Here is a 12,411-nt window from a genome sequence, read left to right as displayed (position 1 = left end):
GAAAGACTGGCAGGCAGCGGGATTTGGCCCTTGAGAAGTAGTTGGCCAGACCCTACATGGGGACTATAGGACTTCCCTAAGACTTCTCCCCTTGCACCTACCTGCAGGAGTGCTACCCACAGCCTGTTCCCTCCACCTTCACCCCGACCCCTAAATCTGTTAGGGTCTGGCCATGGTTGACAGGACACCAGACAACAGAATGAAAACCCAAGCTTGGCTATTTCTTCTTCTCGAGCCCTAGACTGGGTCAGCTTCTACAGGAGCAGCTGTGCCATCCCTGAGACCCCAGGCCCCCGCACATGGCAAGCCCACTCCCTCCTGTCATGCTTCCAGGCCCATGCAAGGCGGTGGCATCCTCACCGAGCCAGCCTGACTGCTTCCACTCCTCACTTTCCTGTGTAATCAAATCCCCATATATCAGTATTCCTCCATTTTAGAAATTTAGCTTTCTCTCCCCACCCCCAATCCAAGAGGCAATGATTGCGCCTTTGCCTTCCAAAACTTGACACCCCTGAGAAACCTCGGCAGCCAGGCCAGAGTGGGTTTTTAAAGATGATGGCTTTTCCACAGCTCGGTTGGAAGAAATAATGAGTTCAGCAGAGAAAACACTTTGCTTGGAGAGTAAACCTTTCAGCAGGCTTCGGCCCCAAGCTGATGGATGGCATGTACGTGCAGAACTGCTCCCTGCTCTGCCGCTGGGTGATGCTTCCCACCCACGGGTGACCGTGTGGGTGCCCCCCACCAGGTTCTGTCCAATGCGGAAATCGGCCTGAGCCATGCCAGTCCTGTAGGTCACACAGTCACTGCTGCGCTGGCAGTAACAGCAGGGAAAGCAGAGTGTAAGCTTCTCTTGCTGTTTCCCACCTTGTTGGTGAACACCATCAACTCCTGAGCCCACCTCAGTTTATTTGCCTGTAACAGACAAGGCTGGACCAGGTCAAACACCAGAGCCAGGGACTTCATCCAGGCCTCCCAGATGAGTGGCCAAGACCCAAGTCCTTCAGCTGCCTCCCAGGGTCTATATTAACAGGGAGCTGGAATTCAGAGAGTGGAGCAAGGACTCCAGCCCTGGCACTCTGGTATGGCATGTGGGCATGTTAGCCATTAGGCCAAACACCTAACCCAAAATAAGCAGCCAAGTGAACCTGCTGACCAGATAAGGTAGGAGCGAGTGGTGTCACCTCTGCCTCTGCATTTCTCACTGTAGTTTCATAGCTACTCTTCTTCCCATTTTACAGATGGGAATACAAAAGCAGAGAGGCAACAAGGTCACACAGCTGCATCATGGCAGGACTTGATTCACATCCAGGTGTGCAGGTAGGGCTTCCCTGTACATGGACACGAGGTATCTTTGTGGGGGAGGGCTCCTAGACACGATCAAAAATGAAATGGAGGGGGCAGGCATTTAGCCTAGTGTAAAGGTACCCACATCCCAGGTGAGAGTGCCTGGGCTCATTTTCCAGCTCTAACTCCTGCGTCCAGGAAGGCAGCAGTAACGAGCCATGTCCTCCTGTCACCCATGTGAAAGATCTGGACGGAGTTTCCAGTTCCTATCTTCAGCTAAATCCAAGGCCATTACAGACATCTGGGGAGCTGAATCAGTGGATAGGAACAAACTCTCTCTCCCCATCTCCCTCTCTTTCCTTCACTCTTTTTCTCTCCTCTGTCTCTCCATATCTCTCCCTCACTGCCCCCCTCCCTTTATCCTCCCCCTCTCTTGGTGTTTCAGTTAAAACTGAAAGGAGGTACTGCCGGGACCCTGGCTAGAATCAAGCTTTCCTAGCAGAGCAAATAGCAGGTGCAAAGGCCCCAGGGTGAGACTAGGATTAGACCAACAAGCAGTGATGTGAGGATAAAGTGAGAAGAGAGGTTTGCAGGGAGACAGTGGGAGGCCAGATCCTGCAGCGCCCCCTCTGGGTGAGACAAGGAGAGGAGCGTGCAGGTGCTGGGGGTAAGGCCCCCATCACAAGGGAACCCTTCGATTCTCCTGATGCACCTGCAAGTAAAGTGCATCCTGCACCTCAGGGGCAACAAGGAAGGCTGGCTGGGGCCCAGATAACCAGCTGGGATTAGGCAGACAGGAGCACATGCAGGACTACACACTGCCAGAGGTTGCCTGGTTGTCGTAGCAACGGGGGCATCCAAAAACTCTCCCCCAGGGACTCCCCAGGCAGCAGCAGGCCTGGCTCATTTCTTGTAACCCGGCGGCACAAGGACATTTTTTTAAAAATCAATTTATTGGCACACATGGCCCTTCAAGCTTCTGCTCTCATCTTCCTTAGAATTCCACTCCGCACAGAGCTCACCACATTGTCACATCCAGTGGACTTGTGAGCATCTCTCTTGGAGGGAATGGACCAACTGACCTCTCCCACTTTTCATGGAGTGGAGGGCAAGGTGAAGTGGCTGAGGCTCTGGGCCCAAAGCCCAGCTCTGTCACCTTCTGCTTGTGTGAGCTCAGTCAAGCCACTCTTCACGATCCAGGTGGGGGAAAACTGATACCAGTCCTGTGCCCACCCCGCTCCTCTCGTAGAAGACCTGAAGCCTTGGACCTTGAGTCGCCTCTCGTCTGAACCCTCCACCTTTTCTGAATTGGCTCCCTCACCTCCTTCCTCATTTTGCTCAAATATCCTCTCTCCAGTTGATGTGGTCTCCACCCACCCACCCCCTGGGAACTGACACCTGGAATGCCCAAATAATCCAGGAAATGAGGGGAAGGGGCTTAGCTTGAGGAGTGGGTGAGAAAAGCAACCTGAAACCACAAGGTGCCCTTGGCCTTTGCAACCAGCAGGAAACACAGCTATTTCTGTTCTTCTCCCCTCCTCTCCACTCCCCAGCCCCTGAAACCCTGCTGCAGGTTCTCGGATTGCTTGTTGTGGCAGAGACCAACATCCTGGAGGTTGCTAAATGCCTGGGATGGTTTGCAGGCTAACTGGTCTCTTAAAGAGAAGGGTGACCCCTGGACTCTAGCACAGGCTCAGTCACTTCCTAAAGCCTCCATAATCAAGAAGCAGCATGGACAGCCCCTGCCACAGGCTGAGGACCCCTCAGCACCCAAGAAACCCAGGGCAAGAGGGAAAGGTAAAAACAATAAAGAGAATGTAGCACAGGGTAGATATGCATGAGTATATAAGACAGCAAAGCATAGAGAAGGGAGTGGGCTCTGGGATAGTGTGTTCAGACCCCAGCTCTGACGCTGACCAGGGTAAAGCCACATGACCTTCATGCTCATGGCATAATGGGCCCATCTTACAGATGAGGCAGCTGAGAGTCTAAAAGGACTTACTCTCCCAAATACCCGCAGTGATTAGGGAAGTGAAGCCAGTGGGTCATCACCCAGCATTCCCAGGGTCTACATAGCAGGAAGCTGAAGTCAGGAGTCCTCTTGGAGGGCCAGGCACGGCAGCCTCATGGCTAAAGTCCTCACCTCGCACAAGCTGGGATCCCATATGGTTGCTGGCTCATGTCTCGGTGGCCCTGCTTCCCATCCAGCTCCCTGCTTGTGGCCTGGGAAAGCATCCAAGGATGACCCAAAGCCTAGGGACCCTGCACCCACATGGGAGACCAGCTACTGGCTTCAGATCAGGCTCAGCTCCAACCATTGCAGACACTTGGAGTCAATCAGCAGATGGAGGATCTTCCTCTCTGTCTCCCCTCCCCTCTGCATATCTGACTTTCCAATAAAAATAATCTTTTTCTAAAAAAGTCTTGTCGGTGTCCCAAGCACTCCAATAAGGACATGGTGTCTGAACCCTAGGCAATAAATAATGCATTAAGCACACTATAGGTGCTCAATAAACTGAAGTTCCGGTGTATTACTCAGATGGCCCATGCTCACTGCACCTACACTTTTGCACAGGGACTAGGATCTCTCTCCAGTGTCTGAAGGCCTGAAACTATAGCTGTGAGTCCTAACAAACCCCTTCAACTCCCCTAGAATATGTGATCATGTAGGGTTTGGCACAAGGTTCCATTTTATTCCCAGCCCCAAGGTATTTATCAAGATTTATTAATCACCATCCTGCAGCTTTGCCTCCAAGCATTTGAATGTGTGAATCCATTTAATCCTGAGATGATCCTTTTGAGTCGAATGTTATTGTTGTTGGTGTTATGATTTTATTTGCATTATCATAATCCTTCCTTCTCACAGATAGGGAAGAGAAGACACAACAGGGTCGTTTCCCTGTGTTTTCTGAGAAGCAGTGGAGCTGGGATTCAAACCCAGGCATGCTGACATCCAAAATCATGACCCTAACCACCATGCTGTGCTGGGTGACTGTTTCCACACCCTGAATACTCAACCAGGTTATACAGAGATCAAAGCAGCCGTGGCAAACTCCAAGATCAACTGAAAACTTGGAAAATCAACATGGAGAGCAAAGCCCAGTGTCCCAAGTTCACCTTGAAAACCCTTTGAATCGCCCATCAAAAGATGGTTTTGAAGTTTGTTCAAACTACCTCTGATAGCCCATGTCCCCTCAAATAGCAGTATAGAGTCCCAATCCTTCAGCCAAACAGTCTAAAGGGCGAAAAAATGACTGTTTGGGGTTGATTCACTTGGTTATTTTGCTGGGTGATAGCCTAAGGGTCTTATAAAAAGTTTACAGAAAATACCTAGCATGAAAAACCATGCATGCATTTCAATAGATTTTTTATATCCAAAGAAACCTATCTTTAGTTTCCATTTTCCCAGTGACCTGATATTGGCCAAGATCGTGCAACTTAATTTCCACTACATTAAAATGACTGTGGGTGTGCACAAACTGGGCCAAGGGTCATGGCATCATAGCAGCTAAGCCCTCACCTCTTGTCATGGGCTAACTACATCCTCCCAACAGCCATTTTGCTGCTATCATCTTCCAGGTGGTGGAAACTGAGGCACAAAACACGAAGCCCTTGGCAGACAACCCCTCACGGGATCTGATCCCAGATGCCTTGGCTCCAGGGTCTGGGCTCTCAACGACTGTTCTGTGTGCTCTTCACAGGGGTTCTTGGGGTCAGGAGTCATTGTGCCTCCTCGTCCTCCGTGCCCCCAGCCACTGTCCTCCGTGATCCTCCAAGAGAGATTGCTGGTGACTGGGCAGAAGCAGCCCTGTGGAGCCCTCTCTGAAAGCTAATTCAGGCATTTACTCCTAATTTGTGGAGGATGCTGTCGTCTCTCCGATTTCAAAGAAGATGAATGCATGGGTCAAATTGAATTAAAAAATTTAATTGAATAAGACAGAACCAGACAGCTTGATGGAAGACTTTGATCCGATAAAGGGAGATGAGAAATGCATGCACCTCACGCCGGGGTGTGATGCGCAGCTGTCTGGACCTGGCCTAGCCTCTCCTCATCTGCAGGAAAACCAGTTATGCCAATTATGGCTAGAACAACCCTGGGTGGAAGAGGGAAGACTGTTCTGAGGCCACTTCCAGATCATCATGTCCCCAAACAGGTTGGCCGTCTGCCCCCCTCCTTGTCCATCCCTACCTCCAACCCACCACGGCTCGGAGTCCTCAAAGTGTCTTTGCAGACAAGACCCCTGTGTCCAGGCCTTAAGAGAAACCCTACCAAAGAGATCTAAAAAGACAGGCGTACACAAATACATGCACACAAACAGTGCCCCACAGGGAGAGGTAGCCTGCAGCCACATTAGTGTACACAGCGTTTTGTTTGTGGTCTAGTTAGGCAAGTTTCTGTTTTAAAATGCGTGTTGGCAGTTCTTCCTAAAACATTGCTACTCTAAGGGCAGTAGCGCCAGCACCCACTGGGAGCCAGGTGCAAATGCAAAGTCCCAGGCTCCACCCCGAATACGCTTCTCAATGGGAATCTTCATTCCCATAGAAAGGCTTGCACATCCAAATCACGCTCTCCCCTCCGGGGGCTTTCCAGACCTTCATGCTCAGCCCACTTACTGTCAGTCCTTGAGCTGAGCACATCTAGGGGTGAGACACAAGCACCTGGGCTTCTCATGCTTCTAGAGGATTCCAGCAGGAGCAGGTCAAGCTTGAGAATGGATAGATGAGAGTCCGAACATATACCACCATGGAAGAGCCTTTCACGGTCGTCTTCACACACCACCACACCCTGCCGGGTACCACACACCCATGATCCCCCATGTATGTACACACCTGCAGCCCCCCTCCCTGGCCTTCTCACTACCTCCCCAACTTCTAGGAGGGCCATTGTCAAGGGCAGCCAAGCAGCTCCTAGTAAAGGAAATCCACATGCAATTATGACCTAGCAATTCTGCCCCTAGGCTTGTGTCCAACAGGGGCGCACATATGCACACACGCACGCATACACACACACACACACACACACACACACAGACTTGAACAGGATACTTACAGGTCTATTTATAAATGTCATTCATCAACACCACCAGAAAGGACAGACCACATGGCACGTCAGTGTCATGGAACAATGAAAAGGAACGATCTATTGATCCAAGCCAAGGCAAGGAAACAAATACTGAGAAAAAGAAGCCAAGCAGACGTGTGCATGCTGTAAACTTCATCTCCATGTTGATCTTTGCAAATGAAGGCAAAGACAGGGTGACTGCCCAGCAGTAAACACCAGTCCGAGTCCTGGCTGATGCACTTCTCATCCAACTCCCTGATGCACCTGCAAAGGCAGATGGTCCAAGTGTTCGCAGACCTGCCACCACATGGAAGACCTGGATGGAGTTCCAGGCTTCTGACTTTGGCCTAGCCCAGCTCTAGCCATTGCAGCCAGCTGGGGCATGAACAAGGCAACTTTTTCCTGCCAGGGGTCTGCCACGTATGATAAACTATCCTACTTTAGAATCCACAGGGATTGGTTCTGGGTTCCCCAAGGATACTAAAATTGAAGGATGCTGAAGTCCCTTACGTCAAAATGGCTAAGTGTGGCCTACACACTTTATCACATACACTTTAGGTCTCATGTTGATTAATCATAATACCTAATTTGAAGCTGATGCTATAAGAACACCCTGTTGCTCAGGGAATGACAAGTCTGCATGTTCAGAACAAGTGCTATTGTTTGTTTGTTTGTTTGTTTCTGAACAGTCATAACCCATGGCTGCTTGAATCCTTCCATATTGAACCTACAGACATGGGTAACCAGCTGTCCTGCCATTAGACAAAAAACCAAGGTGAATGTCATGACCGTACCTTTTTAGGCCATTCCTCCCTAAGCCTAACCAACCAAGTTTGGAAGCAGGCAGAGCATGGCTGGTAGCAGAAGAGGGCCCAGATCTGATTTCAGGAGGGTTCATCCTTGGAGCAGACACCAGCACTTGAGAGAAGTCTCCATCCTTGGACTTGCCCTCTGCACGAGCCTCCCACTGCCAGCTTTCTAACGGCTGTCTTTGCCACCTCTCCACACGCATGCCTCCACTGCCACAAGGCATGACTGCGGAGTTCCCCAGCAAAAGCCCCTTCTGCACCTGCTGTACAACCGTAATTCACATGAGTCCTAGTTTGAATGACAGGTTGGGTAGCCACCTAGGTGCAGCCACCTAGGCGAAGTGGCATGTGCGGAGAAGACCCTGTCCCTTCCCAGGACACCTGACAGCGCCTGGGCTGCAGTGAAATCAACAGAAATGACAACTCACACACACAGCTCACCCGCTGTGCCCTGCCAGCCTCGTCAGCACAAGGCTGAGCTCAGAACAGCCGGGGAAGTAGATCTATAAAACCCCACTTACATCCTGCTCCGGGCCCCAAACTGCCCACTCCATCCTCCCTGGGTGAAATCTGTTTGCTTAAAAGCATCACGTGGGACCCATTCAAGGTAATTAAGAACCTGTTCGATGTCATCCTCCAGCCCCACCCCACCTCCCACCCCCGGATCCTTCCCCAACCTTGGGGACTAAAATAAAAGGCAGATAAATTTGGTTTCTGCTTTGCTGGGGCTGAACTTCTGCGATTGTCTGAATGACATCCTGCCTTTGGGGGGTGGGGGGGTAAGGGAAGAGGCAGCAAGGATTATTTTGTGTTCAGCCACTCTCAGAGTCCTTGGGGAAGTCACCTTGCAGGAACGGTGAACTTGACCCTGGAGCTGCCCAGTGGCGGTTCCCTAGGGGTGTGAGAACCAGGAGACTCTAGTCTGTGGCTCAGACACCTCCTGAGGCTAGAGGAAGACGTGTGCCGGTGTTCCATGTGGCTCAGGTGACAGCAGGCATCAACAATCAAACTTGTGGGAGGTGCTGTCTTCAAATGATGCCAATCCCCAGCCCTCACGCCTTCCAGCTGAGAACCCAGACATTGCAGAGCAAGGATCATCCATCCTGCTCTACCTGGAGGTGGAGGGGGAACAGATAACAAATATTGTCCATCTACTCTGCTCTGGGTCAGCAACCAAAAGTGCCCTTTCGTGGGACATTGAAAGATACATTCTCAGAGAGGGACTGATTTGAACCATATGAGGCACGTAACCACCCCTGGACCAATCACTGAGCCCAGAAGTCTGTGCTATGATTGGCTCAACCAATGATCCACATGGACACCATGATTGACAACTCTGCCTGCAAGGGAAAGAGGAACCAAGGGACTCTCCTAGCAAAACAATGCTGGAAGGCACAGCAATACGTCCAATACATTGCTTGGCTATCTCACTCCCTGCTCCCTGAGCTGAGCTGGCACGTTCTGTTGATGCCAACACTGTTAACCCACTGCCATCCACGACATCTCCACAGATGACCCCTGTGGGCACCTGTGCTACAACTTCTGATGTCAAGGACAGTCCCTCACCAAAGCGAGACCCCTCTGCTGCATCGAGCTCAACTACTACCTTCCTGGGGTCGTGTTCTTGTACCTCTGACCTTGCAATCCAGGCGGACTCTCAAAGCATGGCAGATCCTAGGCTGTAGCACCAAATCCTTCTACTCCTACGGCCAGTTGCTTTATTGAAACCTAACACCTGCTCCCCTAAACCCCCTTATACTTATAAAGGTGGTTCTCAGCCTTGGTGCACATTGAAATTACCTAGAAACTTTTTTTAAAAAAAGCACAGGTGTCCAGGGTAAGGCCTGAGACGATTTTTAAATTAGATTTTAAATTAGATTTCCGAGGGATAAGGGCCTGAGCACTTGTGTGTGTGTGTGTGTGTGTTTTTCAAGTTCTCCCAGAAGATTATAAAGGCACCACCAGGGTAGTGTTGACTGGCCTGAAATGAGATCTGCTGCTGAGTTGGTTGCTATCCCTGGAGGTCACCAAGGCCATCTCGGGGCCACCAGTTTCTCCCCTGTCCTCACCAAAAGCAAGTTCTATCCATTCTGCCTTCTAAACATCTCGGGGATTGGTCTGCCTCAATCCAACTTCACCACCACGACTCAGCCCATGCCTGCAGCACTTGCCTTAACCTCAGCCCAACCCCTTAGTTAGGTCTCTCTCCTCTTCCCCTCACTTCCACTTCTGCTTGCCTTGCCGTGCATCTCCAAGTAGCAGCCACAGCGATCCTTGGGAAACACCCATAAGGCAATGCGATGGACTTCCTGTTAGGTCTCGACTCCAAGATCTTACCATGATCCGGTCCCTGTTTTCAGCCCCACCGACTCGCCATGCCCCAGTCACCTCAGGCCTACATAGAGAACCTATATAGAACCCTAGCCCACAGAACATCCTGTGACCATGGATTGTTCTAGATCTTTACTAGCCAACAAAGCATCCGTTAGCTGCCCATGTCTACAGAGCACTCAAACTGTGGAAGGTGCAGGCCCGGCGGCGTGGCCTTGCAGCTAAAGTCCTCGCCTTGAACGTGCTGGGACCCCATATGGCCACCGGTTCTAATCCCAGCAGCCCTGCTTCCCATCCAGCTCCCTGCATGTGGCCTGGGAAAGCAATCGAAGATGGCCCAAAGACATGGGACCCTGCACTGCATGGGAGACCTGGAGGAAGCTGCTGGCTCCTGGTTTCAGATTGGCACAGCTCCAACCATTGCGGCCGTTTGGGGAGTGAACCATCAGACAGAAGATCTTCCTCTCTGCTTCTCCTCCTCTCTGTATATCTGCCTTTCCAATAAAAATAAATAAATCTTTTTTTTAATGTGGAAGGTGCAAATGTGCAGCTGGAATGTGTAATCGGACAGAATTGGAATCCACTTAACTTGAAGTAGCCACATGCACTGACCCCAGTGGACAGCACAGTACCCTGAGCTTCAAGAACACCTAGCTCTTGGCTTCCTTCGGGGGCTTTAGAACAACTCTCTCGGTTTGGAACTGGGCACCAAAGAGATTGTTCTCCAGGAGGTTTTCCGACTAAGAAAAGGTAGAAAGGAAAAAAAACAAAGTGTCCCCACGGAGGACAGGAAGTCAAGGATTGTGTGAGGGGAGCGATCGGCAAGGAAATGCTGAGCTCGAGTCAGAGCTGTTCTCAGCTGTGACCACTGCGGAGCAGTGCCAACAACTAGAAGCCACTGGCAAAAGTTCAGGAATACAAAACAGCGGGTTGTTTACAACTGCAAACACATTAGGCAAAAGTCAAGAAAAGCCACAGAATCCGTAAGGGTGAATTCTGAACTCAGGCCATGTGGAGGCGTTGCTATAGAGAACTGGGAGGCGGAATGCAGTGCTAAATGATGGCAGCGGCCAGCAGCAGATGGACCCTGCCCGCGTCCTGCTCCAGGCACACTGCTGCTTGGAGGAACAAGCAGGGAGAATCGAGTCCCGGCAAGCCTGGCCAGCATCCGGGTGGGTTGTTTTCTGCTACCCAGCCTAGGGGAACTTGGGGACCTCCGGGGATTTGGGGGACCTCGGGGGACTTGGCCACCAGGAGGTGAGCTGCACCGGAGCCCCATGGACAGCAGCCTGCAAGGACGCCCCCTGGTGTACGCACCGGGCATAATCCCCAGGACAGAGTGTGATGAGCCGGAAACGCTGGAAGGCATGGTACACGGTGGCACCACTGACTTTCCATAGTTGCCACAATGAAAAAGACGTGGAAAGAGTTGTTACGCCGCATTCTTTAGGGAAGCATGATAATTAAAAAAAAAAAGTCTGGACATTCAGCGCCCATGCAATGCCTTTACATATGTGTGTAATGCATGGCTCTGTGTATCCACAGTTGGTTAAATCCAGAGATGTGGGCGCCACGGTGCAGACGGCAATAGATTCCAGATACAAGAGACTCAGCCTATCAGATTGGCAAGTATCAGAGCTTTGATCATTACAAAGGCCGGACCCCCGGCTTATCAAGTATTCCAGCAAATGGATCATGAAAAACCCCATCATTCCATCGAAGAGGAAAACAGCAGAAGAGATGAACAGAGAGTTGAACGGAAAAGACAACACAAGTAGATAAAAAGTTCGCCTTATTCCCCCCAAAGGAAAATCTGAGTCACAGAGCCCACACAGAAATTAGTGCTGCATGCTGGGGCTTGCAGGGAAACCAGCCTATAAGGAAAGCCAGTTAGCACCACCCCAGGCAGGGGAATCGGTGAATGGCCAAGAAACGGGCATGGGGCTCCCTCCTTCAAGCCATCGCTCCCGCTCCTAGGAACTTAACCACCTGAATGAATCGCACACTCGTGTGAAGGTGTCGCATTGGCTGTTCCCTTCTGGCATTGTCTGAGCTGCCCCAGATGGGAAACACCCATTTCCTGTACAGAATGGTGACATCGCTCACAGTGGGGCCAGACCACAGGGGTCGGTGTGAGCATGCTACGGGGTTAGGTTGGTGAAGCATTCCCAAGACACCTACACGAAAAACAAAAATAATAACAAGCTGTGGAACTGTGATTAATGAGAGCTGTTTTCAGTAATCACTGAATGATTTGCAATCACTACTTTTTCGCTCCAGCTTTAGTGTTCAAATAAACCATTAGCAACTTCAAGAAGTAGCTGCCATCTTCGCAAGTGTGCCAATAGCAGGTGCATGTGGGCAGTCTCCCTCTGGGGAGAACCAACAGCCCCAGGAGCCTGTGAGAGCCCTGACATTCCTCCCCGTGGAGCTCAAGTTCAAGGAGGGAGGCCACTGCGCCCAGCGCACATGCTCACCATCTCAAGCATCAGTAAAACCCACACTCACCCTCCAGGAGCCTCCACCATTTATGTTCCACATCAATTTTCTAAGTATATTTTTATGATGGCCCTTCCCGAAGGGGGTGTATACATTCTCAGGCTATGCACCCTCTCATAAGTAATTAAGCATGCAGGGAACTGTGGGGACAGCCACACTGACTACACGTGTGGCACAGCATCAGGGTGGGTGCCAGGGGACCTACGCTCCATGGTCCCATGGGGATGCCCATTTTATAAAGAGAAAAATTCAAGATGTTTCTCCCAAAAGGAGGAGGAGAAGTCGCGCGCACAGTGTGACAAGCCCTCAGAGTGTTCATCATGGAGCTGCCATGTGACCCAGGAAGCTCCACCAGGAAAGCGTGGGTGCTCCATGGCCCAGAAACACGTGTACGGACGTTCCTTAAAAAGATACAAATGGGCCACT

This window comes from Ochotona curzoniae, unplaced genomic scaffold (genome assembly GCF_017591425.1).
Source record: "Ochotona curzoniae isolate NIBS_2020 unplaced genomic scaffold, NIBS_Ocur_1.0 contig_2321, whole genome shotgun sequence".
NCBI lineage: Eukaryota > Metazoa > Chordata > Mammalia > Lagomorpha > Ochotonidae > Ochotona > Ochotona curzoniae.
This window is presented reverse-complemented; position numbering follows the sequence as displayed.